The following is a 16,962-nucleotide window of genomic DNA, read 5'->3' on the forward strand; positions in this document are numbered from 1 at the left end:
GCCCCTGCCTTGCTGTGGAGGTTGGCACCCTAAATATATAATTGTGGCGCCCCCACTCAACGTGGGCTATCCGTCTCTGCCCTCTCTTACCCTATAATAAAAGTGGGAAAACAATATATTGTGAGGCAGTGACCGGTGTCATATGCGAGGGTCACTATGTATCCCCCAGGATGTGCTTAGAAGCATATTAGATTCGCTGGAGTGCCCTGTGCTCACAGCATGTGGCCTGTGAGACACAGGGAAGAATAAAAGTGAGTGTGAACTGGGTCAAGTTATTTGACCCAGAAATTATTCAGGAAAACCCGGTATGGGCTTTTATTTTTGAAACGGACTGCAGGAAGGTAGTGGGGCCGGTCCGTTTCCTCCAGCCCAGATCTTATAGTGGCCCATGGCCATAGAATCTGGAGGAAAGAAAAAAAAAAACCCTGCAAGAGAGTTTGGGGGTGTCAGTATTGGTCTGGGAGTCAGATCTAGCAGGAGGCTTATGAGGAGCTCTTTCCATGTGGAGCAACACGGACCAGGCAGAGCCTAAAAAGCCGGACACCCCAACGTACACGGTGGTGTTTACCTGCACAGCAACAGATTGTGGACTAACTTTATTTTCTCGGCTGCATGCCGAAGGACTTGTTTGCTTATTTTCCGGTTTGTGAGTATGCGATAAAATAAACAAGACTTTATTTTGAACTTTATATGGGTCACTGCCTTTTCACTGCACAGCAAAGACATCGCTGCATCACATTTGCGGAGCAGTGTGAATTAAGGCATACCCCAACACCATTTGCATGTATATTATTAAGCCTGCTACATTGCAACTCAGGCCTACAGACAAAATGGAGGAGATCCTGAGGCAGCTGGTCATCACACAGCAACAACAGCAACAAACTAATAACCTGTTGCTGCAGCAAATTACAGCCCTGCGTGAGGCACCTCCAGCACCGACCCCGAAACGTTGCGATGCCCAAGACAAGGGAGGCTCCGCTTTGAGGAAATTGAGTCCGGAAGATGACGTGGAAGCTTTCCTCACCGTCTATGAGCGCACGGCAGAGCGGGAGAATCTGCCAGCAGCACAGTGGGCTGAAGTTGTGGCTCCGTTCCTGAGGGGTGATGCGCTAAAAGCCTACGTTGACCTCAGTCGGGAGGATGCCCAGGACTACTCCAAGCTAAAAGGTGAGATCCTTGCCCGACTGGGGGTTAATACTTACGTGAGAGCCCAACGGGTGTTTTCATGGACTTTTGTGGAATCCCAGCCTGCCCGGTCTCAGGTTTTTGACTTACTGCAGCTTGTGTAACGGTGGCTCCAACCTGAGACTTTGACTACAAGTCAGATAGTGGAGAGGGTGGTGGTCGACCAACCGGTGAGGGCTCTGCCAGCAGCCATACAGCGTTGGGTGGGTCAAGGGGACCCGGGTTCTCTAGACCAGGTTGTAGGTCTGATAGAGCGATATAAGGCCACCCAGGACTTTATACGGGACACTGCTCCGCTTCGGCTGTCACGAAAGGCTCCGCCAGCTCAGGAGTCTGAGAAAAGTCCACGGTCCTCTACTGGGACAAAACCGGACCGAGCCCGTGCTGAGGGAATGTCTCGAAAAGAGAGTGACCACAGACCTGTGTCCCCTAAACTGGCCCCAAGGTTACCTTGTGCCACAGTCATTACGTGTTGGCGATGCCAAGAACCTGGACATGTGGTTGCTAATTGCCCCCTAACAACAGAACCCATGGACTGCGGGTATACCCGCCGGGTGTCTATGTATGCCCAGCCAGTCTGCATTGCCACTACAGACCATGCCGGTACCGAACCTCAGCTGTGCAGAGTACTCGTTAACGGGTACCAGACGGATGCTCTCTTGGACTCAGGGATCTTGGTGACCCTGGTACACGGGTCCCTGGTTGCTGGGGACAGTCATAATGGACGGAAGGTGGGGGTAGTGTGTATACATGGGGACCTCCGAGAGTACCCGACTGCGGAGGTCACGTTCTCCACCCCATGTGGAGAGGTAAAACATGTGGTGGGAGTGGTAAAGACTCTTCTGTATGGGACTGTGATGGGTAGAGACTTGCCCCTGTTCTGGTCCCTCTGGGAGAACAGATTTAACCCTCTCAGGGTAAAAAGCATTCCGGGTGCAGAACCTGAAGATCTCGAAGTCAGGGATACCTGCCGTAGGGGTCGCCACTATAGGGACAGTGTATAATCCCGATAGACTTCCCCTAGAGGTATTGGCAGGAGAAGTGAAGGAGAATCCACCAATTCCCGAGCTGGAGGTGTCACCTGGTAAGTTCGGGACTGCCCAGATCCAGGATCCCACTCTGACCCGGGCAAGGGAAAGAGTAGTCGAGGTGAATGGGGTGGCACAACAACCTGGTGCAGAAAAGGAGTTTCCCCGGATGATGATCAACCAGGAGTTACTGTACAGGGTTGATAAAATCCGGGATGAGGTGGTGGAACAACTGGTAGTGCCCCAACCCTATCATCGGGCGGTGCTCGACATGGCTCACACTCACATGTTGGGGGGGGCACTTGGGGGCCAAAAAGACGCTAGAGCACATATTACAGAGGTTTTTTTGGCCTGGTGTCTACGGTGAGGTTAAAAAGTACTGTGACACATGTCCTGAATGTCAACTAACCTCACCCACCACGAACTACCGCAGTCCATTAGTGCCTCTGCCCATCGTAGAAGTACCTTTTGAGCGGATAGCGATGGATCTGGTAGGACCAATAGTAAAATCTGCCCGGGGTCACCAGCACATATTAGTAGTCGTAGACTACGCCACCCGATACCCAGAGGCGATACTGCTCCAGCACACTTCGGCTAAACTAATAGCCCGTGAACTGTTTGCCATGTTTTGTCGCCTTGGGCTACCCAAGGAGATTCTTACAGATCAGGGAACCCCTTTTATGTCTAAAGTAACTAGGTAGCTATGTAAATTGCTCCAAATTAAACAATTATGTACATCAGTATACCATCCACAAACCGATGGGTTGGTCGAGAGGTTTAATAAGACCCTCAAGGCCATGCTCAAAAAGGTGGTCGCCAAGGATGGGAGGGATTGGGATGTTATTGCCATATTTAATGTTCGCCATACTCGAGGTACCGCAGGCGTCCACGGGATTCCCCCCATTTGAGCTATTGTATGGCAGGCACCCGAGGGGACTGCTGGATGTTGCCAAAGAGACGTGGGAACAGGAGCCCACTCCACATAAGAATGTTATCGAGTATGTGGCAAGTATGCAGGATTGGATTGCGGTCGTGCAACCCATAGTAAAGGAGCATCTGTTGGATGCCCAGGCCGCTCAGAGCCATACATATAATAAAAGGGCCACGGTCAGGACCTTTAAAGAAGGAGACCGGGTGTTGGTACTAGGACCCACCCCAGAGAGTAAACTCATGGCCAAGTGGCAAGGGCCTTATGAGATACGAGAGAAGGTGGGGGAAGTGAATTACAAGGTGTACCAACCCGGGAAAAGAAAACCGGAGCAGCTGTACCATGTAAACCTGCTAAAGGCCTGGAAGGACCGAGAATGTTTGGTCACAGAAGCACCTACGGTAATACAATCAGAGGTCCCTCTGGCACTTGCCAAGGATACAGCCGGGTGTGAGGTAAAAGTCAATGATGCCCTCACAAAACAGCAGCGGCAGGAGGCTCGAGCTTTGGTACAGCAGAATATGGATGTATTCTCAGAGCTGCCGGGGTGAACCTCGGTGATTCAGCATGACATTGTCACTGAGCCCTGGGTAAAGGTGCGGATGAAACCGTACCGAGTGCCAGAAGCCCGAAGGCAAGCCATCGCGGCCGAGGTAAAGCAAATGCTTCAGTTGGGAGTCATTGAGGAGTCCCGAAGTGAATGGGCTAGCCCCATTGTTCTAATACCAAAACCAGATGGGTCATTACGCTTCTGTAATGACTTTAGGAAGTTAAATGAAGTGTCAAAATTTGACCTCTATCCCATGCCACGGGTGGACGAGCTAATTGAGAGACTGGGGAGGCCCAGTACTTCACCACGCTGGATCTCATAAAAGGTTACTGGTTCCCTTAACAGAGTCAGCAAAGGAAAAGACTGCTTTTATAACCCCAGAGGGTCTCTATCAATACGTAGTCTTACCTTTTGGCTTACATGGTGCTCTGGCCACATTCCAGAGGCTGATGGACATTGTGTTAGCGCCACATAGAGACTACGCGTCGGCCTATTTGGATGACAGTCATCTTTAGTACCGACTGGGATACCCATCTGTCCCAGGTACAAGCAGTGCTGGAGTCTCTTAGAGCCGCAGGGTTAACGGCAAACCCAAAGAAATGCGCGATAGGTCTCACGGAAGCCCGGTACTTAGGATACGTGTTCGGCCCCGGGGTTATCAAACCTCAATTGAACAAAATTGAGGCCATTCAAAACTGGCCTAAGCCCTTAAGTACCAAACAAGTGAGGGCATTCCTTGGCATCATTGGGTATTACCGTCGATTTATACCAAATTTTGCTGGTAAATCGGCTTCCCTAACAGACCTGTTGAAAGGGAAGAAAACGGTGATGGTCAAGTGGAATCCTCAAGCAGAGGAAGCGTCCCAGTCTCTGAAGTCGGCATTGTGTGGACAGCCGGTCCTCATCAGCCCCGACTTCAAGAAAACCTTTATTGTGCAAACCGATGCCTCAGAGGTAGGCTTAGGAGCGGTGCTGTCACAAGAGGTGAACGGGGATGAGCATCCAGTCACCTATTTAAGCAGGAAACTGACCCCAGCAGTGAAAAATTATAGTGTAGTGGAGAAGGAGTGCTTGGCAATTAAATGGGCCTTGGAGTCCCTACGCTACTATTTGGTCGGACGTCAGTTTCAGTTGGTAACGGACCATTCACCCCTCGTCTGGATGAGAAATGCAAAAGAGAGGAATGCCCGTGTCACCAGATGGTTCTTGTCCCTACAAAACTTCAGCTTCTCTGTGGAACATCGGCCTGGGAAATCACAGGGAAATGCCGATGCCCTGTCATGGGCACCATGTATGCTGACAAATGTTCAACCCCACAAGTCTGAACAGAGGGGGGGGGGATGTGAGGCAGTGAACGGTGTCATATGCGAGGGTCGCTATGTCTTCCCCAGGATGTGCTTAAAAGCATATTAGAACCGATGGAGTGCCCTGTGCTCACAGCAGGTGGCCTGTGAGACACAGGGAAGAATAAAAGTGAGTGTGAACTGGGTCAAGTTATTTGACTCAGAAATTATTCAGGAAAACCCGGTATGGGCTTTTATTTTTGAAACGGACTGCAGGAAGGTAGTGGGGCCGGTCCGTTTCCTCCAGCCCAGATCTTATAGTGGTTCATGGCCATAGAATCTAGAGGAAAGAAAAAAAAAACCCTGCAAGAGAGTTTGGGGGTGTCAGTATTGGTCTGGGAGTCAGACCTAGCAGGAGGTTTATGAGGAGCTCTTTCCGTGTGGAGCAACATGGACCAGGCAGAGCCTAAAAAGCCGGACACCCCAACGTACACGGTGGTGTTTACCTGCATGGCAACGGATTGTGGACTAACTTTATTTTCTCGGCTGCATGCCGAAGGACTTGTTTGCTTATTTTCCGGTTTGTGAGTATGCGATAAAATAAACAAGACTTTATTTTGAACTTTATATGGGTCACTGCCTTTTCACTGCACAGCAAGGACATCGCTGCATCACAATATATAAAGAATAAAGATGAAAAAAGCAAAAAAAAATGGTCAAAAAAAAAATCACAAAAAACTATCAAAACCAAAACAATAAACAACCTCATGAAAGCAGTAACCATTGGGAATCAACCTGAACAGTTATTTCACTTAATGGCAGAGATATGAGACATATGGTCCCTTAGACAGTCCTGTAATCTTTACATTTAACAGAGCATACCGCAATAGCTCAATGAATCTGCTCGGTATGTCTTGGACCACTATATATAAATAGATCCAAAAATAGGCATTAGACCTACCGGTAATTATGTTTCCAGGAGTCCATCCTGACAGCACCATGGAGGACGTCCTCCTCCCCCTTGCAGGAAACACACGAGAGGTTAAAGGTCATGTCAACCCCCCAAATCCTCAGTGTTGTAACCAGAACCACCTCATGGAAATGCAAATAATACTTTAATAACGGAAACATATTACATCATATGTCATAACAACAGAACAGGGAGGGAACAACCAGTGCTGTCAGGATGGACTCCTGGAAACATAATTACCGGTAGGTCTAATGCCTATTTTCCAGGATGTCCCTCCTGACAGCACCATGGAGAGTACCAAAGCACCTCCTTAGGGTGGGATTACCGCTTGGAGAACTTTTCTCCCAAATGCAGTGTGTTGACCAGACAAGAGATCAAGTTTATAATGTTTACAAAAGGTGTTGGCACTTGCCCATGTTGCTGCCCTACAAATCTGCTCAAGAGAGGCCCCTGCCCTCTCAGCCCAGGAAGCAGATATCCCTCGTGTAGACCTGATGTTGTTACTTTCAAATACACTTTGTGCAGCTCGCCTGTTGTTACCATCTTTGTGTGGAGGTACAGGCGGTTTGCGGGGAGCTATTAGCATGATCAGCTGTTAGCACTGTGGTTCGGGTTGTCGGGACAACTTGGCGGCGCTCATACTTACCACGTAACCTCGCGTCCTATCGTTACTATAGAGATGTGTGGGGAGGTAGTGAGAAGTTGGGACCACATTTTCATGAATGTGATTGGCCCAGGGTTGGTTAAAGGCTCTGTGATGGCTCTATATGGACACGCCCCCAGGAGGAAGCTGTCGCGAAACGCGCGTCGGGGTCTGACAAGGAACAGCGTGCCACGTGGCTGTCAGCAAGGATCACCAAGTCCTAGGTAATATGCATTTAGCTGAGATATTTTTTTGATTCTATGTGCATTCTCTATAATGGTTAGCAATATGTGCCTCTAGTGAGGACAAGGTGTTAGAGGATACGGCATGCATTGGTTGGTGAGTACGTACATATTGGATTATTTGCTGAATTGATTCGTACGGTTCAGTATCCGGCTCACCGTATATAGTTACATATGGTCTGTGCAGTGCCTTACAAATGGTTTTAGTATTCTCGGTAACAGTAACACTGGATTATTGTAGGAGGGTATATAAACGGGTCTGATATTGATCTGGACTAATTTTTGGTCTAGTTCAATTCACATCTGTTTGTATTCTGCTTATTTTTTGCCTTACAGGAACTGTATTTGTTTTATTATATAGCGCCTTGTCTGAGAGAACACGTTTTCTCCAGAACTATTACAACATATTTAAATCTTTGTATTATATTATTGGTGATCCCGCTTGAACAATTGTTGTTTATAACGCTTACCTGTCAGCTATTTGGTTCAGAGGTATTGTTTTGGATTTTAAATATATGTGTATATATGTGTTTTCAATAAAGTTATAACTTTTTATAAAAAAAGAGCATTAACACTTTTTTCCAGCGCACGGTTTAATAACCGTTTCTGTTGGTTAATATGTTGATATGTTTAGAAGAATGTTGCCCCCCCCGAGTTTGAGGGTATGGGTTTGGGTAATATGTTTACATACCCTCCATACCATGCAGATATATATATGAGCCTGAAAGAAACTGAGGCCAATCCCTCATTACTTTCCTACGCATAAATGCTGTGTGCGGTCTGCCATGCCAAAATAAATAAGGTAACTTATCTGAGTATGTGACATAGTTCGTCCCATCTCGCCATCCCTACGCGTTTCGCCCCTTCCCAGTATAGGGGCTCATCAGGGGATAAATTAGGGTGTAGCAACAGTGGCTCAGGAAGTGGATATCCCCTATTTTTTCCCCCAAAAAGGACAAACAGGTTTCGATCTAACCGCCAAGAACTGGTGGCTGCTAGTTAATCTAAGACCGCCTGCCTGACGTCAAGGGAATGAAGGGTTTTTTCCCCTGCGTTGGCAGGGTTGTTACAAAATGAAGGTAATACGATCTCTTGATTTCTGTTTTTTGCCGAGCCTACTTTTGGGATAAATGAGGGATTAAGTCTAAGGATTAAACTATCCTCTCTAATTTGTAGATACGGATCTCTGGTACATAGGGCCTGGATTTCCCCCACCCTTTTGGCCGTGGGGACTGCCACTAGAAATGCTGTCTTCCGTGTGAGAATTGATATGGGCATATTATCAGCCAGGGCGTATGTGTCTTTACATAGGAACCCGAGGACCAGGTTGAGGTCCCAGGGAGGAGTCAACTGCCTAATAGTGGGGCGCAATCTCTGAGTAGCTCGGATAAATCTAACTACCCACGGGTGTGATGCTAGAGGATAGTAAAAGAAGGAGCTAAGTGCCGAGATCTGCACCTTCAAGGTGCTTGGTCTAAGGCCCTTGTTGAACCTGGCCTGCAGAAAGTTTAGGATTCCAGGTATGTCAGGAGTATCTGCCACAACATCGGACCTGCCACCTTTCAGACAGAATCATTTCCAAATCTTTAAATAGATTGCCGATGTGACTGGCTTCCTGCTGGCTTTGATAGTGGTTATCACCTTACATAGTTACAGAGTTATTAAGGTTGAAGGAAGACTTTAAGTCCATCTAGTTCAACCCATAGCCTAACCTAACTTGCCCTAACATGTTGATCCAGAGGAAGGCAAAAAAAACCCATGTGTGGTAAGCTCCACCTTGGGGAAAAAAATTCCTTCCCGACTCCACATACGGCAATCAGACTAGTTCCCTGGATCAACGCCCTATCAAGGAATCTAGTGTATATACCCTGTAACATTATACTTTTCCAGAAATGTATCCAGTCCCCTCTTAAATTTAAGTAATGAATCACTCATTACAACATCATACGGCAGAGAGTTCCATAGTCTCGTTGCTCTTACAGTAAAGAATCCGCGTCTGTTATTATGCTTAAACCTTTTTTCCTCCAAACGTAGAGGATGCCCCCTTGTCCCTGTTTCAGGTCTACATAGTTACATAGTTATTAAGGTTGAAGGAAGACTATATGTCCATCTAGTTCAACCCATAGCCTAACCTAACATGCCCTAACATGTTGATCCAGAGGAAGGCAAAAAAAATCCCATGTGGCAAAGAGTAAGCTCCACATTGGGGAAAAAAATTCCTTCCCGACTCCACATACGGCAATCAGACTAGTTCCCTGGATCAACGCCCTATCAAAGAATCTAGTGTATATACCCTGTAACATTATACTTTTCCAGAAAGGTATCCAGTCCCCTCTTAAATTTAAGTAATGAATCACTCATTACAACATCATACGGCAGAGAGTTCCATAGTCTCACTGCTCTTAAACCTTTTTTCCTCCAACCGCAGAGGATGCCCCCTTGTCCCTGTTTCAGGTCTATGATTAAAAAGATCATCAGAAAGGTATTTGTACTGTCCCCTCATATATTTATACATTAACATAAGATCACCCCTTAGTCTTCGTTTTTCCAAACTAAATAGCCCCAAGTGTAATAACCTATCTTGGTATTGCAGATCCCCCAGTCCTCTAATAACCTTGGTCGCTCTTCTCTGCACCTGCTCTAGTTCAGCTATGTCTTTCTTATACACCGGAGACCAGAACTGTGCACAGTATTCTAAGTGTGGTCGAACAAGTGACTTGTATAGAGGTAAAATTATGTTCTCCTCATGAGCATCTATGCCTCTTTTAATGCATCCCATTATTTTATTTGCCTTTGTAGCAGCTGCCTGACACTGGCCACTAAATATGAGTTTGTCATCCACCCATACACCCAGTTCTTTTTCATTGACGGTTTTGCCCAGAGTTTTAGAATTAAGCACATAATTATACATCTTATTACTTCTACCCAAGTGCATGACCTTACATTTATTCCCATTAAAGCTCATTTGCCATTTATCAGCCCAAGCTACTAGTTTACATAAATCATCCTGTAATATAAAATTGTCCTCCTCTGTATTGATTACCCTGCAGAGTTTAGTGTCATCTGCAAATATTGAAATTCTACTCTGAATGCCCCCTACAAGGTCATTAATAAATATGTTAAAAAGAAGAGGGCCCAATACTGACTCCTGTGGTACCCCACTGCTAACCGCTACCCAGTCCGAGTGTGCTCCATTAATAACCACCCTTTGTTTCCTATCCCTGAGCCAGCTCTCAACCCACCTACACATATTTTCCCCTATGCCCATTATTCTCATTTTATGTATCAACCTTTTGTGTGGCACCGTATCAAAAGCTTTTGAAAAGTCCATATACACTACATCTACTGGGTTCCTTTGGTCCAGTCCGGAACTTACCTCTTCATAGAAACTGATCAAATTAGTCTGACATGAACGGTCCCTAGTAAACCCGTGCTGATACTGGGTCATGAGGTTATTCCTCTTCAGATACTCCAGTATAGCATCCCTTAGAATGCCCTCCAGGATTTTACCCACAGTAGAGGTTAAGCTTACTGGCCTATAGTTTCCGAGTTCAGTTTTTGTTCCCTTTTTGAATATTGGCACCACATTTGCTATACGCCAGTCCTGTGGTACAGACCCTGTTATTATGGAGTCTTTAAAGATTAAAAATAATGGTCTATCAATGACTGTACTTAATTCCTGCAGTACTCGAGGGTGTATCCCATCCGGGCCCGGAGATTTGTCAATTTTAGTGATTTTTAGACGCCGCCGCACTTCCTGCTGGGTTAAGCAGGTGACATTTAATGGGGAATTTTTATCACTAGTCATTTTGTCTGCCATGGGATTTTCTTGTGTAAATACTGATGAAAAAAAGTCATTTAGCATATTGGCTTTTTCCTCATCCTCATCCACCATTTCACCCAGACTATTTTTAAGGGGGCCAACACTATCATTTTTTAGTTTCTTACTATTTATGTAGTTAAAGAATATTTGGGGATTATTTTTACTCTCTCTGGCAATGAGTCTCTCTGTCTGATCTGATAGACCTCCAGCCTTCAAGATGTCCCCTTCAGGATCCATGCTGAAAGATGGAGTTTTCCTGGATTCAGGTGGTAAATCAGACCTTGATTAATTACATCTTCCCGGAGAGGAAGCTCTATTGGGTTCTCGATTGCCAGGGCCCCTAGCAGAGGGAACCAGCTCCTTCTTGGCCAGTATGACCTGAGCTCGGTCTTCCTTGATCTTTCGGAGAATGGCTGGGATCAGCACCAGAGGTGGGAACGCATATGAGAGGGGTTCCACCCAATCTTGGCTCAGAGAGAAGAATTTTGAGACCTTCGAGTTTCTTCTGCTTGCGAACAGAACTATTCTGGGGGTACCCCACAAAGACATAACTCCTGGAAGATGTCCTGGTTGAGTTCCCACTCTGTTGGGCACACCCGCCTTCTCAGGTAGTCTGCTATCACATTCTGAGAGCCTTCCAGGTGAATTGCAGATACGGATAGGACCGAATCTTCTGCCCAGCGAAATATTCTTCCCGCCAGATCCTGAAGCGGACGATGTCTTGGGCCTCCTTGATGTTTCAGGAATGAAACTGTTGTCACGTTGTCGGATAATATCCTGACATGATGATTTGCGAGCGTGTGTCGGTTCCTTCTCAGGGCCTCCCAAACGGCATACAGCTCCTTGAAGCTGGAGGAGCTGTGATTGACATGTGCTGGCCACCTGCCCTTTAAATGGGCTCCCCAGACCCACGCGCTGGCATCCGTAGTGATCACTACATAAGGGGAAGTGGACCATAGCACTCCGACTCTTAGGTTCTCTGGCTGTGTCCACCAATGGAGAGACCTTCGTACTAGATTCGTTAGCTTCAAGGTAGTGTCCAGTGAAGACTGGCGGCGATTCCTGTTGGAGAGAATCAGTCTCTGCAGGGGTCTTGAATGTGACTGTGCCCATCTGACATATGGTATACAAGCCGTCATTAGGTCTAACACTCTCATGGCCGTCCTTATGGAAACTCTGTGTTCTAGTAGGTGCCTGATCTGGATCTGGATTGCCTCCAGTTTGTCTTCTGGTAATAGGGATATTCTGCGTCTGGAGTCTAGACACACACCCAAGAAGGTCTTCCTGTGTTCCGGAATCAGGTCGGACTTCTGCCAGTTTATGACCCAGCCTAATTGTTCCATTACTGGTATTGTCTGGTTCCTGTGAACTGACAGTGTCTCTGGCGATTTTGCCACGAGGAGAAAGTTGTCGAGATATGCAACTATTATGATGCCCTGGTTTCTCAGAAAGGCAACAATCTCCGAAACCAGCTTTGTGAATATATGGGGCGCTGAGGCAAGCCCGAAAGGCAGGCATTGAAACTGGTAGTGACAGGTCCGGGACGGCAGAGCTACGGCAAACCTCAGAAGCCTTTGAGATGAGGGATAGACAGGGACCTGATAATAGGCACTCTTCAGATCTAGAGTGCACATTACAGCATCCCGATCTATGAGGTGAATTGCTGATCGTATGGATTCCATACAGAACCTTTTGTACCTGACCCAGGCGTTCAAAGGTTTTAGATTTATTATCGTGTGGGAGTCGCCGGATGGTTTTGTGATGGAGAATAGGGAAGAGTAGTGTCCCTGGCCTACCTCTAACGGAGGGATCGGGATTATGACTGCCGAAGAAAGCATGTCCTGCAAGTCTACCAGCATGGCAGAGTCCTGCGTGACAACGGTAGGGGCAATGTATCTTTCTGGAGCAGGGGAGTAGAGCTCGATGCTGTAACCCTCTGCCACGGTTCGGAGGACCCACTGATTCTGAGTGATCTGGGCCCAGTTCTCTGCAAAGTGGCGAAGACTCCCCCCGATATATGTGGCGTCATTGTGTTTTGGATCTAGAGGATGGGCTGAAGAAGTTTCTGTTCTTATTGCCCTGGCTACGGGAACCCCTGTAAGATCCTCTATTGGACCTACCCGCTCTGAAATCATACTATTTCCTGAAGGGGAATCCTCTCCGAAAGGACTGAGGCTTTTTAGGTTTGTCCTCTGGAAGCCCCTTATTTTTATCAGAGGAAGATTCTAGAATAGTATCTAGGGAAGGTCCAAATACTCTTGACCCTGAAAAGGGGATTAAGCAGAGCTTGGTCTTGGAGGCATTATCTCCTGACGAGGATCTTAGCCAAACCGCCCTTCTAGCCGCGCTAGACAAAGAGCCACTTCTGGCTGAAAATATAACTGACTCCGCTGTCATATCAGATAGAAATGCCATGGCTGATTTCATTGGCTACTATGTTAGTCTTAATTAAGGCCGCAGAAGATTCCCAGGCCCTTTTAAGAAGTATGTCAGCCTTCCTGTCCATAGGATTGCGCAAGTTGGATGAGTCCTCAAAGGGTATGGCAGTCTTTTTGATGACCTTTGCCACAGGAACATCAATTTTAGGTATTTCCTCCCATAGCTTGACTTCTTCAGGGTCGAATGGTAAGTCACGAGACAATACCAGTCGGCGTTCCGCCTCCTTCCACTCTTCCAGTATCATAGCTTTAATATGTTCGCTAACAGGAAAAACTGTCTGTCTATGAGACATAAGTCCCCCAAACATCAGGTCCTGTCTGGACTGCGGCTTAGATGTCTCCTCTATCTGCATCGTGCTTCTCACTGCCTGGACGAGTTCATTTGTCTCCTCTGCCTGGAAGAGATATTTTCTATGGCGGTCTTGGCTCCCTGAGGGGAGCTCCCCCTCTTCTTCTGAGACTGAGTCCCCTGGATCAGAACCGTCCTCAGAACTATACTCCGGCTCCCTCTGGTCTTGCTCCCGTCTGGCTCTCTTGTCGCCTGGGATGGGGCTGGACTGCCTTGAAAAGCTGGACACGGAAGCCTGGACCTCTTCCCAGATTAGGGATCTCATATCTGAGAGTACATAGTAACATAGTTAGTAAGGCCGAAAAAAGACATTTGTCCATCCAGTTCAGCCTATATTCCATCATAATAAATCCCCAGATCTACGTCCTTCTACAGAACCTAATTGTATGATACAATATTGTTCTACTCCAGGAAGACATCCAGGCCTCTCTTGAACCCCTCGACTGAGTTCGCCATCACCACCTCCTCAGGCAAGCAATTCCAGATTCTCACTGCCCTAACAGTAAAGAATCCTCTTCTATGTTGGTGGAAAAACCTTCTCTCCTCCAGACGCAAAGAATGCCCCCTTGTGCCCGTCACCTTCCTTGGTATAAACAGATCCTCAGCGAGATATTTGTATTGTCCCCTTATATACTTATACATGGTTATTAGATCGCCCCTCAGTCATCTTTTTTCTAGACTAAATAATCCTAATTTCGCTAATCTATCTGGGTATTGTAGTTCTCCCATCCCCATTATTAATTTTGTTGCCCTCCTTTGTACTCTCTCTAGTTCCATTATATCCTTCCTGAGCACCGGTGCCCAAAACTGGACACAGTACTCCATGTGCGGTCTAACTAGGGATTTGTACAGAGGCAGTATAATGCTGTCACCATGTGTATCCAGACCTCTTTTAATGCACCCCATGATCCTGTTTGCCTTGGCAGCTGCTGCCTGGCACTGGCTGCTCCAGGTAAGTTTATCATTAACTAGGATCCCCAAGTCCTTCTCCCTGTCAGATTTACCCAGTGGTTTCCCATTCAGTGTGTAATGGTGATATTGATTCCTTCTTCCCATGTGTATAACCTTACATTTATCATTGTTAAACCTCATCTGCCACCTTTCAGCCCAAGTTTCCAACTTATCCAGATCCATCTGTAGCAGCATACTATCTTCTCTTGTATTAACTGCTTTACATAGTTTTGTATCATCTGCAAATATCGATATTTTACTGTGTAAACCTTCTACCAGATCATTAATGAATATGTTGAAGAGAACAGGTCCCAATACTGACCCCTGCGGTACCCCACTGGTCACAGCGACCCAGTTAGAGACTATACCATTTATAACCACCCTCTGCTTTCTATCACTAAGCCAGTTACTAACCCATTTACACACATTTTCCCCCAGACCAAGCATGCTCATTTTGTGTACCAACCTCTTGTGCGGCACGGTATCAAACGCTTTGGAAAAATCGAGATATACCACGTCCAATGACTCACCGTGGTCCAGCCTATAGCTTACCTCTTCATAAAAACTGATTAGATTGGTTTGACAGGAGCGATTTCTCATAAACCCATGCTGATATGGAGTTAAACAGTTATTCTCATTGAGATAATCCAGAATAACATCCCTCAGAAACCCTTCAAATATTTTACCAACAATAGAGGTTAGACTTACAGGCCTATAATTTCCAGGTTCACTTTTAGAGCCCTTTTTGAATATTGGCACCACATTTGCTATGCGCCAATCCTGTGGAACAGACCCTGTCGCTATAGAGTCCCTAAAAATAAGAAATAATGGTTTATCTATTACATTACTTAGTTCTCTTAGTACTCGTGGGTGTATGCCATCCGGACCCGGAGATTTATCTATTTTAATCTTATTTAGCCGGTTTCGCACCTCTTCTTGGGTTAGATTGGTGACCCTTAATATAGGGTTTTCATTGTTTCTTGGGATTTCACCTAGCATTTCATTTTCCACCGTGAATACCGTGGAGAAGAAGGTGTTTAATATGTTAGCTTTTTCCTCGTCATCTACAACCATTCTTTCCTCACTATTTTTTAAGGGGCCTACATTTTCAGTTTTTATTCTTTTACTATTGATATAGTTGAAGAACAGTTTGGGATTAGTTTTACTCTCCTTAGCAATGTGCTTCTCTGTTTCCTTTTTGGCAGCTTTAATTAGTTTTTTAGATAAAGTATTTTTCTCCCTATAGATTTTTAGAGCTTCAATGGTGCCATCCTGCTTTAGTAGTGCAAATGCTTTCTTTTTACTGTTAATTGCCTGTCTTACTTCTTTGTTTAGCCACATTGGGTTTTTCCTATTTCTAGTCCTTTTATTCCCACAAGGTATAAACCGCTTACACTGCCTATTTAGGATGTTCTTAAACATTTCCCAATTATTATCTGTATTCTTATTTCTGAGGATATTGTCCCAGTCTACCAGATTAAGGGCATCTCTAAGCTAGTCAAACTTTGCCTTCCTAAAGTTCAGTGTTTTTGTGACTCCCTGACAAGTCCCCCTAGTGAAAGACAGGTGAAACTGTACAATATTGTGGTCGCTATTTCCTAGATGCCCGACCACCTGCAGATTTGTTATTCTGTCAGGTCTATTAGATAGTATTAGGTCTAAAAGTGCTGCTCCTCTGGTTGGATTCTGCACCAATTGTGAAAGATAATAGTGAGGATTGTTTGTCCATCACAACCTTAGATGTGCAAGATGCACACAAGGTCTTGCCGTGGGAGTCCGGGAGTTTCACGTGGCATATGGGACATCTGTTAGATTTTGCTGGGTTTTTTAGCAGGAGCGGGGGGGATAACGGGGGTTCCCTTATCCTAAATGACATAAGACAGGGAGTAAATAGGATAGGCCTGTATTTTCTGGTGTGCAGTGAGGGTAGTCTGCGCTATGCGCACTTACCCCTCCATCGTCGGGCATGTCTCCTTCCATGGCCCCTTTGCTGAGACAGTCAGAAGGCCCCACAGTGACTCCAGACGCTGGGTAGGAGCCCCCGTACTGCTATGCGTACCAACGCTGGAGCGCACGCACTTCCCCGCTTTTACGACGTCACCGGAAGTGACAATTACCGGATGTGGCAGTCCCGAAAGTGACGCGGTTCACTCAGATTTCCGGAAGTCGTTCGGCGAGACGAGATGCCCCGCTGGATGCCGCTACTCGCCGCAGCCTGGAACCGCGTCCCCAGCCGAGAGCCTCCCACCGCACAATCCCCCTGAGCTCCGGTAAGCTTGCGCAGCTTCTCTCGTGCGTCCCTCCTTGCAGGGACAGGAAAAAACACTGAGTATTTGGGGGTGGGACATGACTTTTAAACTCTCGTGTGTTTCCTGTCCCAGCAAGGGGGAGGAGGACATTCTCCATGGTGCTGTCAGGAGGGACGTCCTGGAAATCAAAAATAACACACAAATGGCAAAAAACATCCTATATATAGAAGCTACTTATCAAATATAGGAAGTGCCCCAACGCGTTTCCCCACTGCACGGTTTTTCAGGGGGCCTTTGAGATGTCCATGATACAGATGCCATAA

Source organism: Ranitomeya imitator, chromosome 2 (genome assembly GCF_032444005.1).
Source record: "Ranitomeya imitator isolate aRanImi1 chromosome 2, aRanImi1.pri, whole genome shotgun sequence".
Lineage (NCBI taxonomy): Eukaryota > Metazoa > Chordata > Amphibia > Anura > Dendrobatidae > Ranitomeya > Ranitomeya imitator.